We start from the raw sequence: 18,829 nt of genomic DNA, 5'->3' as shown, positions 1-18,829 counted from the left end.
CAATAACTGCCCTGCAGCTAGCAGGCAGTTTCCACCGCTGGCACAGGGCAGTAAGCCATGCAAGAGGCATTCGCCAGCATCTCAGCCGGGTCCCCCCAGAGCCAGGAGCCTTGGAGAGGGCATGATACCTACCCTACCTGTGCCAGCGCAAACAGCAGGCTGACTAAAAAGGGAAACAGCTTTAAGACGTGTTCTCTTTATTTATTTTTGGCTGCACTGGGTCTTCGTTGCTGTGCAGGCTTTTCTCTAGCTATGGCGAGTGGGGGCTACTCTCCAGCTGTGATGCACAGGCTTCTCATTGTGGTGGCTTCTCTTGCTGTGGAGCACAGGCTCAGTAGTTGTGGCACATGTGCTTAGTCGCTCCGCAGCATGTGGGATCTTCCCAGACCAGGGATCAAACCCATGTCTCCTGCATTGGCAGGTGGATTCTTTACCACTGAGCCACCAGGGAAGCCCTGAGACTTTCTTCTGACCCTTCATTACCCAGAGGATGAATAGCACATCAGAGCCCAAAAGAGGAAGAAAAGACGAGTTGTGAATTCCCAGGGTTTCGGGGCCCCAGAGAAAAGCCCTTCAGGACACCCCTCCAAAAGCTCACCAGTCTGCACAGGCCCCTGGAGCCCAGCTTTTTGACCTGCAGCCTGGCTACTCCCTCCTTCCCCCTGCCCTTGCCCTCTGCACAGCTGGTGCAGGACTCAGTCCCCCTCCCTACAGATGCCAGAAAGTCCCCAGGAGCCTTGGCAATGGGACGAGGACAGCCACCTGCTGGGGAGGACAGCCCCATTACCTCGACCTGGGTCCCTCTAGACTTTCACACTTGCCAACAACTGGACAGAGCCCTCCCAGCCATCCATCCCTTGTCCTTCCAAATAAGTCAGCGGGGCCATGGAGTTTAACTCCATGTGAGCAAATTAATAACATGACTTATGGTTTGCCAGGGACTTTGTCATTCTTATAGAGGAACAGTGGTGATTTAATCTAGAAAGTCTATAAATCTCTAAAGGGTAAAGTTAAACATCTGAGCTAGCAAGGCCAGGATGTGGACATGGCAGCCTCTGCCCACATCAAGCAGGGAGCTCTGTCCTTTCCCACTCCCCAAGCCTCCCCGACCCGCCCTAGCTCTCAGCACAACCCCCTCCTCATCCTTAACGTCCCCTCCCGTGGTCCACTGGACCCCGAAGCTGAGTGATGGAAACACCTCCTAGATACATCACGGGACAGAGTACTTGTCTTCCCATCTGTTTTGCCCCCAACTACAGTGAGATGCCCCCACACGTCCAAGGCTGCTCAAGACCCAGACGGTCAAGACCCACCATCTCCTGCTCTGACCTGCCCAAACCACATTATCCTACCACCAAACACTCAGCCCTCACCCCCATACTGGGTACCCTCTCCAGACTGGCCCCTCTGGCCTGAGCTCTAGATGGGCAAATCCACCCACTCTTTCAGGATGGGGTACCTAACCCAAGTCCCCCCCGCCCCATGCTGGGTGCTCACACCTTCACCCTGGGATACTCTGGGGGCAGACACTCTGGGGCCAGAGTCACACTCGGCATCTGATCCCCCCACACCCTCCAGTAGCTCCCCTTCACTCCTCTCCTGACTACACCCAGCTCAAGACAGGGATCAGAATAATGGAACACAGCCGGCACTCAGGAAATACCTGTTGGATGGATGGATGGTTGGATGGATGGATGGGTGGATGGGTGGATGGGTGGATGGATGGTTGGATGGAGCCCCTGGCAAAAGGGTTCCAGGGTAACTAAAGAGAAGAGCACCTGCCCCTGCACTAGCACTGCAGAGACCTCACAGATGAGAGGGCTGGAAGGGAAATGCTAGGGGCTGCCATTAAAGTGCCTGGCACCCCTTTTTCCATTATCAGACAAGTCATCTCATAATGGATAAAAGGAGCAACACATGCAGAGTTAAGGAAGGGTTCCCAAAGCTAGGAGTGGAGAGAATACTGCCATATCCAGGGACCCCCGCCCCCAGGGCAACTCCCTCATGAAGTGGACGCAGCAAGAGATGTCTCTGCCTTTGGGGAGGCAGGGGGGGGTGTCACAGCCACTGAGGCAGCGCTGTTCTCACTGCTGATTAAGCACAGATCAGCCTGTGATCAAGAAGAAAACCATTCCTTGAGGAAATGCAATTAATTGAAAAGCCGAAACCTGAAAAAGCCCAAAGGAGACACACAATCAAGAGTTCTCGGTCTGGAGGGGCTCCTGCTCTGAAGAGTTTCAGCTCAGGGACATCCCCCCAAGAGCAGAGAGCTGATGGCATGTCCACCCTGCCACACGCCAGCTCCCTCCTGTTTGCCCCTCAAAGGGCAGGGAAAGGTCAGGGGCAGAATCTTTGCTGCACATGGACACAGAGAAAGGCACGTCCAGGCAGGGCTGAGGTCAGACCTGCCTCAGGGACTTGCACTCAAGCGGTCAGGCCAGGTGGGCAGCACCAGGACCCACTCTCCAGTGGTCAGCCACCAGGGTTCACTGCAACCAGAGGGGTCCAGCTAGAGTCCCAAGGTAGCACCTGGTGTCTAGGCCTGGCAGGCGAGCTGGGACACACACACAGAGCACACCCGGCGACTGGCACCGAGCGGGCACTCTACTGTAACAGACGCTCACACACACACCCGCATCTGGTCTAGCTCCGTCCTTGCCGCAGTGGCCGGCTGACAAGGAGGAAAGAGCAGGCCTTGATGTGCCCCTCTCAGGAGGAGGCCCTCTCTGGCCAGCGGCTGCTGGAGGCTTCCTGGACCTCCCGATTCCCCACCCCTGACAGCTGTCACCGGCTCTGAGTGACACGCACAGATATCAGAACACACGGCCCATCATCACACCGGAAGACCCAGCAACACAAACTGAGTTTCACTGGAGCAACTTACACGCCTGCTGTCTGATTGGGGAGGTGGGGTGAGAAATCCATCATCACTAAACAGAGGCACCCGCTCAGCAAACAGGTCTCCTAGTTTCCAAACAATGGATTTTTCCAAGACTTTGACAGACCAACAGGGGAAAACTACACAACATTTCTTTTTCAAACTTTAAACTTCTTATTTTATATTGGGGTATAGAGGTTAACTATGTTGTGATAGTTTCAGGTGGACAGCAAAGGGACTCAGCCATACATATACATGTATCCACTCTCCGCCAAACTCCCTTCCCATCCAGGCTGCCGCATAACGGTGAGCAGAGTTCCTTGTGCTATATAGGAGGTCCTTGTTGGTTATTCATTTTAAACTACATTTTTTAAAGGGAAATTAGCGATGCACATGACAGCTCAGAGAAATTCATGTTTAGAGCTGCCTTGCTGGAGAATGAATTCCATGAATGTAAAACCAAATCATGGAGAAATAAATAAACACATATTTTTGAAAAATACTATCATATATAGGGTTATGAACAAACTCAGACACAAGTGAGCAACTGGACAACAACAAATCACACATAGATACATATCTATCTCCCAAATGAAAATTCTAAATGCCACTAGTGGTCTCCTACTTCCTGACTGTTGACTAATTAGAATTTGTTGAGAACAAGTACCTAAGTATTTCACAGCTGAGTGTTTTTTAGCTGAGTTTAGTCCAGGGGCTGCTGCTGCTGCTAAGTCGCTTGCAGGAAGTGCAAAGAACCCATGATACCTCCAAATGCAAAGAGGAAAACACCTTACAAACCCAGCAACGACAGTTGTGCTGGGCGGCAAGCTCCCAGGCCCTCTTGTTGTCCCCATGAAGGCCCCAGGGTTACCCGTGATGTGTCCATAACTTTCCAACCACCAGTCAGAGCTCAAGGTACACAGTTCACCACCACCAGATTATCTAAGCACAGGCTGAAAATGAGCTCCTGAATTGTATCTATCACATAGGCTTCCCTGGTGGCTCAGCAGTAAATGCGTCTGTCAATGCAGGTGACACAAGTTCGATCCCTGGTTCGGGAAGATCCCCTGGAGAAGGGAATGGCAACCTACTCCAGTATTCTTGCCTGGAGAATCCCGTGAACAGACGAGCCTGGCAGGTTACAGTCCATGGGGTTGCAAAGAGTGAGACATAACTGAGCAACTGAGCACATGTACACACCTATCACATAGGTGGTCACAAGTCCTAGTCATGCCCACCCAGTTTAAAAATAAATCTTATGCAAACTGGGCCCCATTGAGATGTTGAGGGGGGAGATAGGGAGGATGCAGGTGATAGGGGATTGTGGGGGAGGGACATCATGGCCTCTGAAGGCTCACCAACCAATCTCAGCAATGCCTGAAACAGTAGCAGCCTTAAGCAAGTCACCACTGCCTGGTCCTAGGTTACCTCGCTGGCTGCCGAGTGAAGACATGCCTCTCATGCTTGGCAAAGAACTATTTAAACAGCACATACTAAGGAAGAGAAGGCAACACACAGAACTGCCCAATGAGGGACTTCCCTGGAGGTCCCTTGATTAAGACTTCACCTTCCAATGCAGGGGGTGCAGGTTCAATTTCTGGTCAGAGAACTAGGATCCCACAAGCCTCACAGCGAAAAAACTAGAGTATAAACAACAGAAGCAATATTGTAACAAATTCAATAAAGACTTAAAAAAATATCTCCACAACAAAAGAATCTTTAAAAAAAAATAAAAAGTGCCCAGTGATGTGTATTTCATCCCAGTCAGTTTCTCCATCCAAAACCACCTTCGAATGCCAGAGTGCTTCCATTTCCAGAAAACCCACAAGATGCAAATATCTGTGTGGTCAGGAGATGCCAGCAACTCAAGCCTGTATTTTTTCTCTTTAATTTTGATCCTTCATGCACAAAACCACAGATGCAGCCCCTTATATCAGAACAGCACCTGAGAGTGTAGGAAGCATGACAGTCTCCCACTAGGCTGCATATAAAGCCAGCAAAGCTGACCCTTCAAACTCCCAGTAAAACGAAAGAAGCCACAGCCAGCCTGTGACCACTGGCATCCAGGAAGCTCTGGCCGAGCACCAACCTCTCACCTCAGTTCAGTGCTGGACTTCTTCTGGGATCAAAACCAGCCTGGCAAGCGCTATCAGGCACCTATGACAGAGGCTGAGAAAGGCGCCCAGGGCTGGTGGCTCACCCAAGGCCCCAGAGATCAGTGACAGTTGTCCTCCTTATAAAACCAGTGGCCCCCTCCAGTGGGGCCAGAGCACAGGTAGGGAGAATCAGGTGGGGAGAATCAGGTAGGGAGAATAAGAGGAAAGACCAGTTTAGAAACTTAGGTGAAGAAGGTAGGGAACTTGAGCCAGAGGGGGTCTTATTCCCAGCACATCCATGACCAACTGAGGTGAGCGCAGGCACAGCCTGAGAGCTGACCAGCCAAACAATCAAGAATCCCAGAGGAGTTTCCATGGAGGATCAGAACGCCCACTACTGGGGCTGGATGGCCTTCTGGCCACGTGACATCTGGCCTGCCGCCCCCCCACCCCCCACCTCTCCATCACTCTCTCCTGCCAATCCAGTGTAGGCAAGGTTCTGCTGGAGGTCTGGGAGGGACCAGCTGTGAATGCAGCTGTTTTTAGGTGTGGGGTCTGGGGAAGGGAGCAGCAGGGCACCAGGCTTGTACTGAAGGAAGCACGATGCTCCTGGGGTTTCATTCATTCATTCATCCATTTAACAAGTTGGGCTGAGGGTCAACCAGGTGCCAAGCACTATTCTTGTTCCAGGGACACAGAAGTCAACACAGTCTCTATGTTGGAGTGGTAAGAGACAGAATAAAAGTATATATATCATAAATTGTGTTAGGTCCTAAGAAGAAACACAAAGCAGGGTTAACATGAAAGGCAGAAATGATGCTAATTTATGTAGGAAGCTGAAATACAGACAGAGAAGTGAGGGTTAACATGAAAGGCAGAAATGATGCTAATTTATGTAGGGAGCTGAAATACAGACAGAAGTGAGTGAGAGAGCAAGCCAGGTGGACATATGCAGGAGGCACATGCCAGGGAGATGGAAAGCAAGTGCAAAGGCCCTGAGGCAGGCAGGAGCTCAGCAAACTTGGCAACTGACAGAGAAGAAGGGAAAAATCCATATTCATCTGGGATGATCAAAGATAGACACGGGCCAAGGTGGCAGGTGGGGCTGGGGTGGGGATGACACAAAGCAAGCCTGGGCAATGAGCCTGCCTGACGGCATGGCTGGGAGCGAGGAAATAAACCTGCAGAAATAAAAATCAGGCTAAGGGTGTGGAGAGGGCCCTGGGGAGCCACTGCAGGCTTGAGTGAGGGACACCAGCCCAGCCCAGCCTGGGACACCCTGCAGCTAGCATAGAAATCACAAGTCAGGCAGCAACAGCACCTGCCGAAACGGGGTCGGGGGTTCCCAAGAAGACTCGTGAATCTCAGCCCCACCGAGACAGCCTGGCTGCGTGACAACAAGGTCGCTGTCCTCCCTGGCTCCCTTGTGCATCCAAGAGGACTGGGAGAGAGGAGGACTGCCCACAGGAGAGGCAGGGAAGAGGCACCCATGACAGCCGAGTCAGCCCGTGCCTGCAGGCTGCTCTGAGGCACCAGCTGGAGCCAACCCAGGTGGTGGGTGGGGCCTCGAAAGGAGCCAGAGAATCCCCCTGTGGGCACACAGCCAACTATCAACCACCAACTGGGCACCTAGGCCCCACTTGGTGAACAATCATCTCAGACATGACCAACGGGATGGAGCCACACAACCGTCAGTGTCCACGTCACTCCCCATTCCTGCCAGGTCAGGGCTCAGGAACCCCAGCTCTCTGCCACTTTCTCAAGGCAGAACGCTGCTTTCTGCCACTTGTTCTGGAAGGAAGCCCTCCATGCCAGCTCAGGGCCTCCCTCTGTGGCCACCTGCACCCAGTCCTCCAAATTTCCCCGACACAAACATCTGTCCAAGACTTCAGACCCCAGTGTGACCAGAGGCCCTGACCTGCTGAGTCCCTGGATCAGGTGCTCAGGGCTTAGGATGGGGAGGAGTGCGCAAGCGGAGCTGAAGCCTGGTGGGAGGGGAGGGGTTGTGCTTGTGCCCTGGGGCTCCTGTCCCTCCACAGACCTCAGGGCTGCCCAAGTCAAACAAAGCCCAGCCCGAGGCAAACTTCCCATCACACGAGCTTTTCCTGAGTTCCTCAGCTGTGTCTAGGAAACATTAAGGTGTTTTGGCACTCCCTCTCAGCTCCAGGGGTGCGACTGGTGTCTTTTACAATTATCTTTTATTTTTATCCCGCATTTCTTAGCTCAGTTGGCAAATTGGATTATTTATGCGCCTCCATTTCACAATACATCCCCACCAATTATCCCTGTGAAACTAATTTTTTTTTTAAAGGGTTAGAAGTACCAAGGCAGAGCCAAGTTAACAAACCACAAGTCCAGCCCGGGGCAACCGAGAACACAAGCAAGAGGCCAAAGATTAAGAAACTGACCACACAGGCTTCGTCCACGTGCCAGTGCCCACCCCACCTCTCTTGTTCACACAGGCAGGAACGCGCGTGCGCGCGCGCGCGCGCGTGTGCGCACACACACACACACACACACACACACACCCCATCTGGTTCAGCCCACACTTCTCCCAGGCAGAGAAGCCCAGTACCCTGGAGATGGGAAGGCAGGCAATGGGGGAGGGGCCCGACCTTGCTCCCCAACCAATGAGCAGAGGTCTGGAGAGCCAGGCCCCACAGCAGACTCTCAGGGCGCCTGTCACTAGGGCCACCACCCAGACCTAGTGCAGCTCTGGAGACCCATCCAAGGGTCTCTCTGCCAGTGCCCACCCAGGAGGCAGCCCACTCAGCAAGCTGACTCCTCAGCAAGCTCCAACTCGCTCACTAACACCCTGGACACCATCCTGAGTGCCAGCAGGCTCCATGCCAGGGTCATTTGCTGCTCAGGAGCCACCAACCCCCTTTCCTGAGTGCAGATGGAGGCAGGACGGACAGCCCCCCAGCAGTGAGGGCACAGGGCAGGGCATCCTGGCTGGAGGACCCTCAGTGTCCCCTGAAGAATGGAAGCCCCCAAGAGAAGGCAAGACCCTCCCCCTCACCTCACCTCACCAGAAGGACCACTAACCCAGAGGCTTGGGAAAGGAGACATCCACCAGGCTGTGGGTACCCTGCAGAGCAAACTGAACGTGTACCCCAGGAAAAGCTGTGTGGTTCCCACCCTGGAAGCCTTCAGGTCATTATTCCCAAAAACATTATTTTTCTCAAAGAGAAAGAAGGAGGGCATGTGGGGGGCGGTATTCTCAGAAAAGGGACAGAGGCTGAAGAGGTCAGGGACAGCTCAGCCTACGGGATGAAGGGCACAAAGGAGATTCCCCACTTGGGGGTTGACCGTCCCCACGGCCATTTATGAGTTGGCTTAACCACCAGATTTGAGGTTGGCCCCTATCAGGCCGGATCCAAACATATGTGAAAAAAATTAAGTCTTCCTTCTGCAAGTAAATACTAAGTTGAGACAAGCAGGTACAATCTCAGCCTCCATGCTCAGCGAGGCTTGGGAAGGGTGGGCCCCTAGCTACCCTCCCTCGGCACCGGGTCCAGGGCAATTTCGACCCCCAAGTCCCCAGCCCCGCGGCCTTGGCACACCGAGGCCCGCTGCCTGGCCCGCCCGGGGCACAGCCCGGCTCGGGGGCGGGGGCCTCGCCCTTCGCATAGACCATCAGTAGCAGCCAGGCCGAGGGGAAAGGGGCTGGGAAGACGGGGCAGGTTCGCGCCGCGCCCCCAGCCCAGCGCTGGCCGCCCAGGGGAACCCGACTGTGGAATTTTTAACTGAGGAGTTTCTCCCGCTGGGCCTCGTTATAAAGGAAAAGGGTGGAGGGCTAGAAAACCGGGGCTCGGCTTCTCGAGTGACAGGGAACCCAGAAAAGACCCCAAACTCGGGAGTTACCGCCCCTCACAGGGACTCAGTACCAGTGCCGAAAGGGGCCGCGGAATACTCCAGCGGCCCGACCAGCCCGGCGGGACCCGAGCGGGCAGCCGCCGCGGGTCTGCGTCCCTGGTCTGCGCCTAGTCGCCCCTCGCCGCCGCGCCCCCGCCCGGGATGCGCGAGCCACCAGCTCGGCCCCGCCGCGCTCGCCCGGTCCGTACTCCTGATCCGCGCGGCGCCCCCCGCCCGCAGCGCCGCCCGATCGCGCCCCCCGCGCCCGTCCCGGCGCCCCCAGGCTGCGGCCGCTCTGGGGAAGGGTCGGCCGGCCCGGACCCCGGTTTACCTGGCCCGAGCTCCGGGCCGTGCGGGTGCACGGCCGCCGCCGCTGTGTCCCCAAGGCCGAGCGCGGGGCCGCCGCCGCAGCTCTTTGTGAGCCGCGCACCGAGATGCTGCCGAGCCCGGGAAGCTGGATAGCGGCGGGCGCGCCCCGAACGCGGCATACGGCACGCAGGGCCGCTCCTGCCCGGCCCACGCAGCGGGGCCCGCGGGCGCACCCCGCACCGGCCTGCGGCTGGACGCCCGCGCCCCGCCCCGCCCTGGCCTCGCCAGCGCCCCTCGCCGGGCGAGAGCGCGCGGCGGGAAGACCAGGAGGAGGACAAAGATGCGTGCGCGCCCAGCCCCCTCCCCGAGCCCTCGCCCCGACTCTCGGCGGACTTGCGGGGGGCGCACCTGGGGCCCAGGTCCTGTGGGGCCGGCCTCGAGGCCCTGGAGAGCACAGATTCCCCGGCTCGCCTGGCACCTGCAGGATGAGGAAACGCGGGGGTCTTGTCCTCCGGCGGGTGGAACAGGTGACAGCGAGGTACCCCTGCGCCGGCAACTGCCCCGGGCGCCACGCTGCCCCCTGGCGGGCTCCCTAGCGCATGTGACGGAAGGTCCTGCCCACCGCGCCCTGTTCGGCTCTGCGCAGAAGTCGCGGGGAGATCACGGCCTCTGAGAGCCCCCTCTGGAGGGCAGGCCCCCAGCGCCACCCCGCCATAGATCACTGGCTGCGTCCCAGGCCCCTGGGAACCATCCCATCACCCCGTTCCCAATATCCTGTGCTGCCCTGGCCTGACCACTGGCCTCCCCTCCCCCAGGGCCTCACCCCAGCCCTTTCCCTCCTTGTCGTCCTAAACGGAGAAGGACCCAAATCTATACACTATACTCCAATAAAATTAAAAAGAACTCAAGTGACTCGATTCTGCCCACCCTTAGAATCTAGGAAAATCTGCCCAACTGGAGGCCCTTCCCCACATCTACGAAGCCTCTTTTTCCTGTAAGGTGGATATTCAGTGTCCAGAGGTTAGGATGTGGGCATCTCGGGGGTCATTGTTCTGTCGAACAGACGTCTAGAAACGCCTGTTCCGAGGAGCTGTGTACATCGTGGCTGAGGATCCCAGCCAGGCCTCAGTTTCCTCCACTGTTAAACGGGGAAATACCATGACTTGCCTTCAGGGATAGTCACAAGACTTGGTGGCACATGCACACCTCTGAACCCAGGGGGTAAAATGAGCCAAATCATGCTGGTCACCATTGCAATAGTGGGTGCTGTAAGATGTTGACGTTCTCCAGTGATGGTTTTTGTCTGCTTGGCATTCTCCAGAAATCTCCCACCTAACCCCAGCTCCATCCATGTGGTTCAGGTGAGGCTGAGATGTCTCAACTGACAAACTGGATCCTTGCTTCTTCAGAAAGTGGTTGTGAAAACTGATTTCATCATTAATCATTTATCTTATAAAAAAAAAAAAAAATCCCTGTGCCAGACACTGAGAAAACTGTAATTCAATGCACCCCAATATTCACTGCAGCACTATTTGCAGTAGCCAGGATAGGAAGACAACTTAAATGTCCAACAACAGAAGAATGGATAAAGAATATGCGGTATACATACACAATGGAATATTACTCAAAGGAACAAAATAGGGTCATTTGTATATGTGATGGACCTAAAAAGTCTCTCATACAGAGTGCAGTAAGTCAAAAAGACGAAAACAAACATCCTATATTAACACATATATGTGAAATCTAGGAAAATGGTACTGATGAACCTATCTGTAGGACAGCAATAGAGACACAGACACAGAGATTGGCCCTGTGGACACAGCAGGGGAAGGAGAGAGCGGAACAAATGAGTAGTTCTGACATAAATACATTACCATGTGTAAATTAGATAGCTAATGGGAAGCTGCTGTATAGCACAAGGAGCTTAGCTGGGTGCTCTGTGCTGACCTAGAGGGGTGGGATGAGAAGATTAGGTGGGAAGGGAGGGATGCCCAAGAGAGAGGGGATATATGTATACATACGGCTGATTCACTTTGCTGTACAACAGAAAATAACACAACATTGTAAAGCAACTATATTCCAATTTTTGTTTTTCCAAGTAAAAAGAAAAAATTCTGGTGGCAGACACTGACCTGGGCCCTGGGCTGCAGCAATGGCAGACTGGCTGGAGGCCCGCTCCTGGTTCATAGGCAATAAAGGCCCTTGTGGGGCAGACAGAGGGGCAGCCTGCACTGTCAGAGTCACTGGGGGAGCAGCCTGGGAGGGTGGGATGAGATTAGACTGAGCGGGTGAGACATGCTAACACCAGTGCCCTCACCCAGAGCTTGGCCACAGCCGCAGATATGATTTAATCGTCAACTAGTTTGGCTCACTGAGTCCTCCCATCCTGCTGAAACAATTTTGTGTTTAAGTCTCTCTGTTTAAAAACAGCCAGTGTGGATTGTTTCCCCGCCTGGAGTCTGATTCACACAGCACAGGTACCAATCATGGTCCCTGGAAACAGACCCTCTTAGATAGATTCTGGGGTAAGTGCAATCATGTCCTGGGCCCTGGACACAGTGCTGAGCTCTTTTTTTCTTTTTTTTCCCCCCTTTTTAAAGATTTTTCTGTTGTGGGCCATTTTTAAAGTCTTTATTGAATTCATTACAATATTGCTTCTGTTTTATGTTTTGATTTTTTTGGCCACAAGCATGTGGGATCTTAGCTCCCCAACCAGGGATCAAACCTTCATCCCCTGTGCTGGAAGGCAAAGTTCTAACCACTGGACCACCAGGGAAGTCCCATGCTGAATTCTTAATGATGGGAAACAAGCTGCCAATAATCCAGGCCACAGGGCTTGCCTGGTGGCTAAGCAAGGGAAGAATTCGTCTGCCAATACAGGAGACGTGGCTTCAATCCCTGGGTCGGGATGATCCCCTGGAGGTGAGCATGGCAATCTACAGCAGTATTCTTGCCTCGGAAATCCCATGGACAGAGGAGCCTGGAGGACTACAGTCCTTGGGGTCACAAAGTGTCAGACATGACTCAATGACTGAACAACAACAACGATTCAGGCCACGCCACCTGCAATTGGACAACGTCCTTACTAAAGCCAGAACTCAGGGCAGGGCAGGGGATGAGGTTGGGAAGGAAGGGCAGGTGACTTCAGCCCTTAAGGTCAGTAAGGGTGATGCCAAGACTGTGGGGTGGGTGGTCTCTTACTACACCAGAGACCCGGCAGAAAGAAAAACTACATACTCCAGGTTAAAGCTTGGAGCTTACAGAAAACCAGAGAATTTTTATCAGACCCCCCAGAGAATCTTTTATTTGCTGTAGCCATAGAGATAACCTTGCCAAAAGTCAAACGCGGGCTTTGTGAATATGGCAGAATTACAATGTCATTTGAATTCAAAGGCTTTACAAGTGTCCTATGTGGACATGCTTTGGAAAGGAGCAGGACCCTGAGGTCTGGGATTCACCATCTGAGTAGAGGCCAGGGGCATTAAGAACCTTGACCCTTGAGTCTGTCTGGAACGGGTTCAGTTTCTGGCTGATGGGAATGGCCAGCCGGTCTGGGTCTCGGAAGACCAGCAGCCTCTCTTACTTAAAGACCCTGTGCACATTCTCTGTGGATTGGGTCTGCCGCTGGGAGAGGTCACTGTTGAGATGCCCCTGGTGTCCTTGGTGATGGTGGGATTCTGCGGTGGCAAAATCCAAGTGGCGTGTTTCACTGCCAAAGAAAGACAAGGGGGTGCCTGTGTTGTGATGAGCAGAAGACAGGTGTAGCCAGAATGCTTTGATCCACATGACCTCTGATGGTGGCTAATGGACCCCAAAGAAGGAAATGAGCAGCTGTCACATTTCCAGACTGAAGTCAGTTTCCAGACTCAGAAGCCCTTGATGAAAGGGGAGGCCGAGTATCCTGAAGATGGGTCCTGCAGCATTGCTGCAAATACATGCTGTAAATCTTCCTTTGACTCCTCCCCAGAGGGGCCCTGGAAGGTCACATATGCTCTGGAAAAAAGGAAATCCCGAGATCTTTGAAGATGGCTGGACTTTGTCTCTGAAGTGATGTTCTTTCCTAGGAAATTTTTTTAAAAAACCCTTAAGAAGCAAAATATCCCTGGGCTCTAGAATCAAAGTGGGGGCTCGTGGTCATCAGGAGAGGGAAGTCTGGGCCTGAATCTGACCGAGGTGGGTCTAACAGGCCTGCAGACCCACCCTGTGGCTCCTCCCAATGGCACGGACACCCAGGGCCCCTTGCAGAGTCCCCAGATGGGCTCCCCTGACATGAGGGATGAGAACTGTCATCAGAGGAAAAGCTAAGGAACTGACCCTCCCTCCTGGGATGGTAATCAAGAAGGGATGCTCCGTCCAGGGGGAGCTGCGGAGCCCACAGCCCCCGTCACAGCCTGGAGGGAGGTGGGGGGCACAGCTGTGCCAGCCCCTTTTGACTTGCCTCTTAGGCCTGTGCAGGTGGCGTATGAATCTTGGGAAGTGACAGCGGATTGTCATAAACTTAATCTGGTGGCAACTCCAGTTGCAGCTGCTCCCCCAGATGTGGTTGAGAAATACTGCAGATGTGCGTCCACACGGAGGCAAATAACACTCTGCTGGCATCTGCTGTGCTTCTCATTCACACACTCTCTCCCCAGTTTTCCCCAATTCTCACAGGAGCAAAGCCGGTTAACGTTTTCATTTCCAAATGAGACTGTGACAGAGTTGACATGATCCTGCACTAAGCTGGAGGCCAACAAAGGGGTAGGAGAAGGAGACTGTGGGCAGTGTGGGATGAGCCCCATGTCCCCTTTCGCCTCTCTACCCACCCTCCAGCCTCTCTCACTGGGCTCTGGGCCCAGGAGGCTGGTGTCTGTGGACTGTGTCTGTGGGCTCCCTGACTCCCGGTTCATTTGCCCAACAGGAGGTACTGGCAGGTGCCTGGAGGGATGAGGAGGGCAGTGCTGGTGGATCTTTCTGGGTGCCTTCCCCACACGAAGCTAAGAATGGCCATGTCCTTCCAATGAAGCCCACAGCCTCTGCCTCCCAGCTCCCTCCCGCTGAGAACTGCAGGTCTCACTGGATTCCAGCAGTCATCCCTTGACTAGCCTGCAGGTGCTAACAGTCCTCCTACCCATGCTAGGCTGTCTGTTTCCCCTCACTCTGCCCTACCTCTGTGAAAAGTCCTTTTCCTGAACTCTCCTCCTTTACCTCTTTGGAAAATATCCTCTGCTTCTTGCTGGGACCCTGACTGACTCAAGGAAAAGGATGACTTTATCCACCTACTCTGTATTGAGCAGTCACCATGTAATCAGTCTCTGGTGTTATGGAGAAACCAGGGAAGCAAAACCAGATATATACAGGTAGAAGCTGTCAGAGCTTCTGAGAGATGCAGGTATTCGACCATCAGTCACACAAAGAGACTGGACAAAGGCTGCAAAAGCTGCTAGCTGGGGAGGGAGCTGGGCTTCCCTTACATTCCAGCCCATGTTTCAGATGGGAACAGCATGTGTGGAGACTTCGGAACTGGCAGGAGCCCTGTGTGTTTGGGGAACTTAAGAAAGGCTTGTGCAGAGCCTTTATCATAAATGGACGTTGGATTTTGTCAAAAACTTTACCTGCATTTATTGAGATGATCATATAGTTTTTAATCTTCAGTTTGGTGATGTGATCTATCACACTGATTGATCTGTGGATACTGAAAAATCCTTGCATCCCTGGGATAAACCCCACTTCATCATGGTGATCCTTTCCATGTATTGCTCAAGCCAGTTTACTAGTACTTTGTTGAGGATTTTTACATCTATGTTTATCAGTGATATTGGCCTGGAATTTTCTTTTTTTGTGGTGTCTTTGTCTAGTTTATGTATCAGGGTGATGGTGACCTCATAGAATGAGCTTAGAAGTGTTTATTCCTCTGCATTTTTGGGGAATAGTTTCAGAAGGATAGGTGTTATCTCTTCTCTAAATGTTTGATAGAATTCTCCTGTGAAGCCAGCTCATCTTGGACTTTTGTTTGTCGGGAGTTTTTTCATCACAGTTTCAGAAGATGTGGTACATATATATAGTGGGATATTACTCAGCCATAAAAAATGGATGAAATAATACCATTTGCAGCAACATGGATGGACCTGGAGATTGTCACACTAAATGAAGCAAATCAGAAACAGAAAGACAAATATCATATGGTAGCACTTACATATGAAATCTAAAATAGGACACAAATGAACTTACAAAATAGAAACAGACTCATAGACATAGAGAACAAACTTATGGTTACCAAAGGGGAAAGGTGAGGGGGAGAAATAGATTGGGAGTTGGGGATTGACATAGGTGCTACTATATTTAAAATAAATAATCAGGGACTTACCTGGTGTTCTGGTGTTTAACACTCCTTGGTTCCAATGCAGGAAGTGTGAGTCCCCTAGTTGGGGACCAAAGATCCCCCCTAAAATAGAAAATAAATAAAAATTTTTAATAAAGTAAAAAAATAAAATTTTCATACAGCCAATAAATAGAGGAATTAAAATAATACAGAAATAAATACAATTATTCCAAAATGAAATGTTTAAAAATAAAATAGATGATCAACAAGGACATACAGTATAACACAGACAACTCTGCTCAATATTCTGTAATAACCTAAATGGGAAAAGAATATGAAAAAGAATAGACACATGTTTAACTAAATCACTTTGCTGTACCCTTGAAGCTAATACAACACTGTAAATCAACTATACATGAACATAAAAAAAAAGGTATTTAAAAAAGAAAGGCCTGTGCAGAGGAGATTGGGGGGTGGCATCAAGGATGGGTTGTTCAGGCTTCAGGGCAGCCCTTTGAGGCCTTGTCGGAAACTATTTAGGATGAAGAAAGGTGAAGCCGTCGGAGCGCATGCAGGTGGCCTCTCAGCCTAGGGGATACACACCTTCTAAGACTCACACCCCCTGTGGTCGTGTCCCTCTGAGCATGGACTGGACTGGCTGACTTGCTTCTGATGAACTCAGAAGCCATGATGGATTTCAGCTCCGAGACTGGAGCACAAAGACCGTGGCTTCCACCCCAAATGTCCTCTTTTGTTCTCTCTCTCACCTCAACAGCTGCCTATGAAGTGGCCTGAGCAGTGAGGAACCAAGTCCACATTCATGAGACCGAAGCAGGTGCCCCAGCCCCAGCCAAGCCTTTGGGGAACTGCAGCCCTGAGAGTTCAGTGACAACCTCGAAAGAGGCCACAACAGGGACCCACAGCTAAGCCATCTGCAGACTTCTGATCCATAGAAACTCGGGGAAGGGAATAAATGTTTGTTATTTGGAGTCACCAAATTTTGGGGTAACTTGATCAAGCAACAGGTAACTAATTCAGAGTGTACATTTTAGGGGGCTGGCATGTTTAATTTACTCAATAAAGAATAAGGAGCTACTATATGCCAGATGTGTTGCAGGTGCTGACATAATGTACTTTATAAATTTTTATGTAGTTATTTTTTGGGTGAGTAACACTGTAACATGATTTGAAACTATAGTTTCAAAACAGAGGCTAGAGGGGAGAGCCCCTCCTCACAGACACCAGTCCCTCACCAAGGGCTCAGCGGTCAGTTTAGGGGAGGGGTACAATTCCAGAGAGACCGTGAGGCTCATACAAACAATTGCACACAGATCCACAACACTGTTCTGCAACTTGTTTTTGTCAAGTAATCATTTTTCTTAAAAAAAAAAAAATTCCGTGTCTGTACAGAGAGAATTTCCTGTTTTTCACAGTTATATACAACGTCATGATATGAATATACCCTTATCCATCTTAGTTCAGTTCAGTTGCTCAGTCATGTCTGACTCTTTGCAACCCCATGAATCACAGCACACCAGGCCTCCCTGTCTGTTATCAACTCCCGGAGTTCACCCAAACTCATGTCCATCGAGTTGGTGATGCCATCCAGCCATCTCATCCTCTGTTGTCCCCTTCTCTTCCTGCCCCCAATCCCTCCCAGCATCAGAGTCTTTTCCAAAGAGTCAACTCTTCTCATGAGGTGGCCAAAGTACTGGAGTTTCAGCTTCAGCATCAGTCCTTTCAATGAACACCCAGGACTGATCTCCTTTAGGATGGACTGGTTGGATCTCCTTGCAGTCCAAGGGACTCTCAAGAGTCTTCTCCAACACCACAGTTCAAAAGCATCGAGTCTTTGGCTCTCAGCTTTCTTCACAGTCCAACTCTCACATCCATACATGACTACTGGGAAAACCATAGCCTTGACTAGATGGACCTTTATTGGCAAAGTAATGTCTCTGCTTTTCAATATGCTATCTAGGTTGGTCATAACTTTTCTTTCAAGGAGTAAGCGTCTTTTCATTTCATGGCTGCAGTCACCATCTGCAGTGATTTTGGAGCCCAAAAAAATAAAGTCTGACACTGTTTCCACTGTTTCCCCATCTATTTCCCATGAAGTGATGGGACCAGATGCCATGATCTTCATTTTCTGAATGTTGAGCTTTAAGCCAACTTTTTCACTCTCCTCTTTCACTTTCATCAAGAGGCTTTTTAGTTCCTCTTCATTTTCTGCCATAAGGGTGGTGTCATCTGCATATCTGAGGTTATTGATATTTCTCCCGGCTATCTTGATTCCAGCTTGTGCTTCTTCCAGCCCAGCGTTTCTCATGACGTACTCTGCATATAAGGACCTGTCCCCTATTGATAAGCCTTTAGGTTATTTCCAATCCTTTGCTCTTGCTGACAATGGTGCAACAAATAATTATCATCTAACACTTGTCCCTCTAGGGTACATCTCTAAAAATTGGTCCCAAAGTATGCAAATGTACAACTTTGATAAACATTGTCAAACCACCATGACAATGGTTACATAGACACTTCCTAACATCACAGCCATCAGCAGCAGAGGAGAGCGCCTGCTTCCCCCGGAGCTGTCACCAAGTGTTATCAAATGTGTTTGTCTTCCAGGACGATCTGAGGCCTGGAGTTGATGCGTGTGCTTGCAACTCTTTTGACGTGTTCAATGGCTGTTAACACAATTACAGGTGTGGTTGTAAAACAATAATAATAAAAGTAAATGAACAAACACATCCTCTGGCTGCCAAGTGTAGAATGGACTATGGAGATCAGAGACCAGAGCCCAGCCGAGAAGCACAGACGGAGCATAGCAGATGGTCCAGAGCTGTTTAAAAGACTCAATAAAGGGGCCTTTGTAAGGGCTGCAAGCGTGCGCACGCGCACTGGGGAGCCCGCTGGGAGAGGGGGTGGGGGTAGGAGGAGGTGCCAGGATTTGTCTTCAGGCTCAGGCTCCAGCAACTTGAGGAAGATGCTGCCCTTGGCCAGGACAGCGATACTGAAGGAGGACCAGGTTTATGCGGAAAGCACAAACGTGGTTTTCACCATTGCCAGGAGACCATTAACTTCTTGCGCTTACTCTACGCCGTGCCTTCCTCCCACACCTTACTGGAGTTTTACATTATAACATGTATCTTGGATTTCACATATTTAAAATACCACGGTAGTAAATCGCATATGCAGAGAGCTCTGTCAGCCCATCTATGAAATGTTACTTCTTTCTCTGCACGTCTGCAGTGTGTTGAGGGATCACATGGGCCAGCAGGCAGCTGGGGTCGCGTGTTCAGGCGTGAACACGTGTTCCCTAGACGCGGCTGCCGGAGAAGGCAATGGCACCCCATTCCAGTACTCTTGCTTGGAAAATCCCATGGATGG

General features: G+C 51.6%; 1 protein-coding gene across 6 annotated transcripts in view; it reads right to left on the bottom strand.

Moving 5' to 3' along the window:
* APBA2 (amyloid beta precursor protein binding family A member 2) overlaps positions 1–9,709 on the bottom strand; it is a 138,682-nt gene extending 128,973 nt beyond the window's left edge. For 4 of the 6 annotated variants that reach the window (XM_070775265.1, XM_070775268.1, XM_070775264.1 and 1 more), the window contains exon 1: positions 9,164–9,373. The gene's annotated coding sequence lies outside the window, so the exon portion shown is untranslated. Of the gene's footprint in view, positions 1–9,163; positions 9,374–9,549 lie in introns of those variants that run through there. The other 2 variants (XM_070775266.1, XM_070775269.1) reach the window with 1 other exon arrangement.
* Between the last annotated feature and the right edge of the window lie 9,120 nt (positions 9,710–18,829).

This window comes from Bos indicus, chromosome 21 (assembly GCF_029378745.1).
Source record: "Bos indicus isolate NIAB-ARS_2022 breed Sahiwal x Tharparkar chromosome 21, NIAB-ARS_B.indTharparkar_mat_pri_1.0, whole genome shotgun sequence".
Classification (NCBI taxonomy): domain Eukaryota; kingdom Metazoa; phylum Chordata; class Mammalia; order Artiodactyla; family Bovidae; genus Bos; species Bos indicus.
This window is presented reverse-complemented; position numbering and strand designations above follow the sequence as displayed.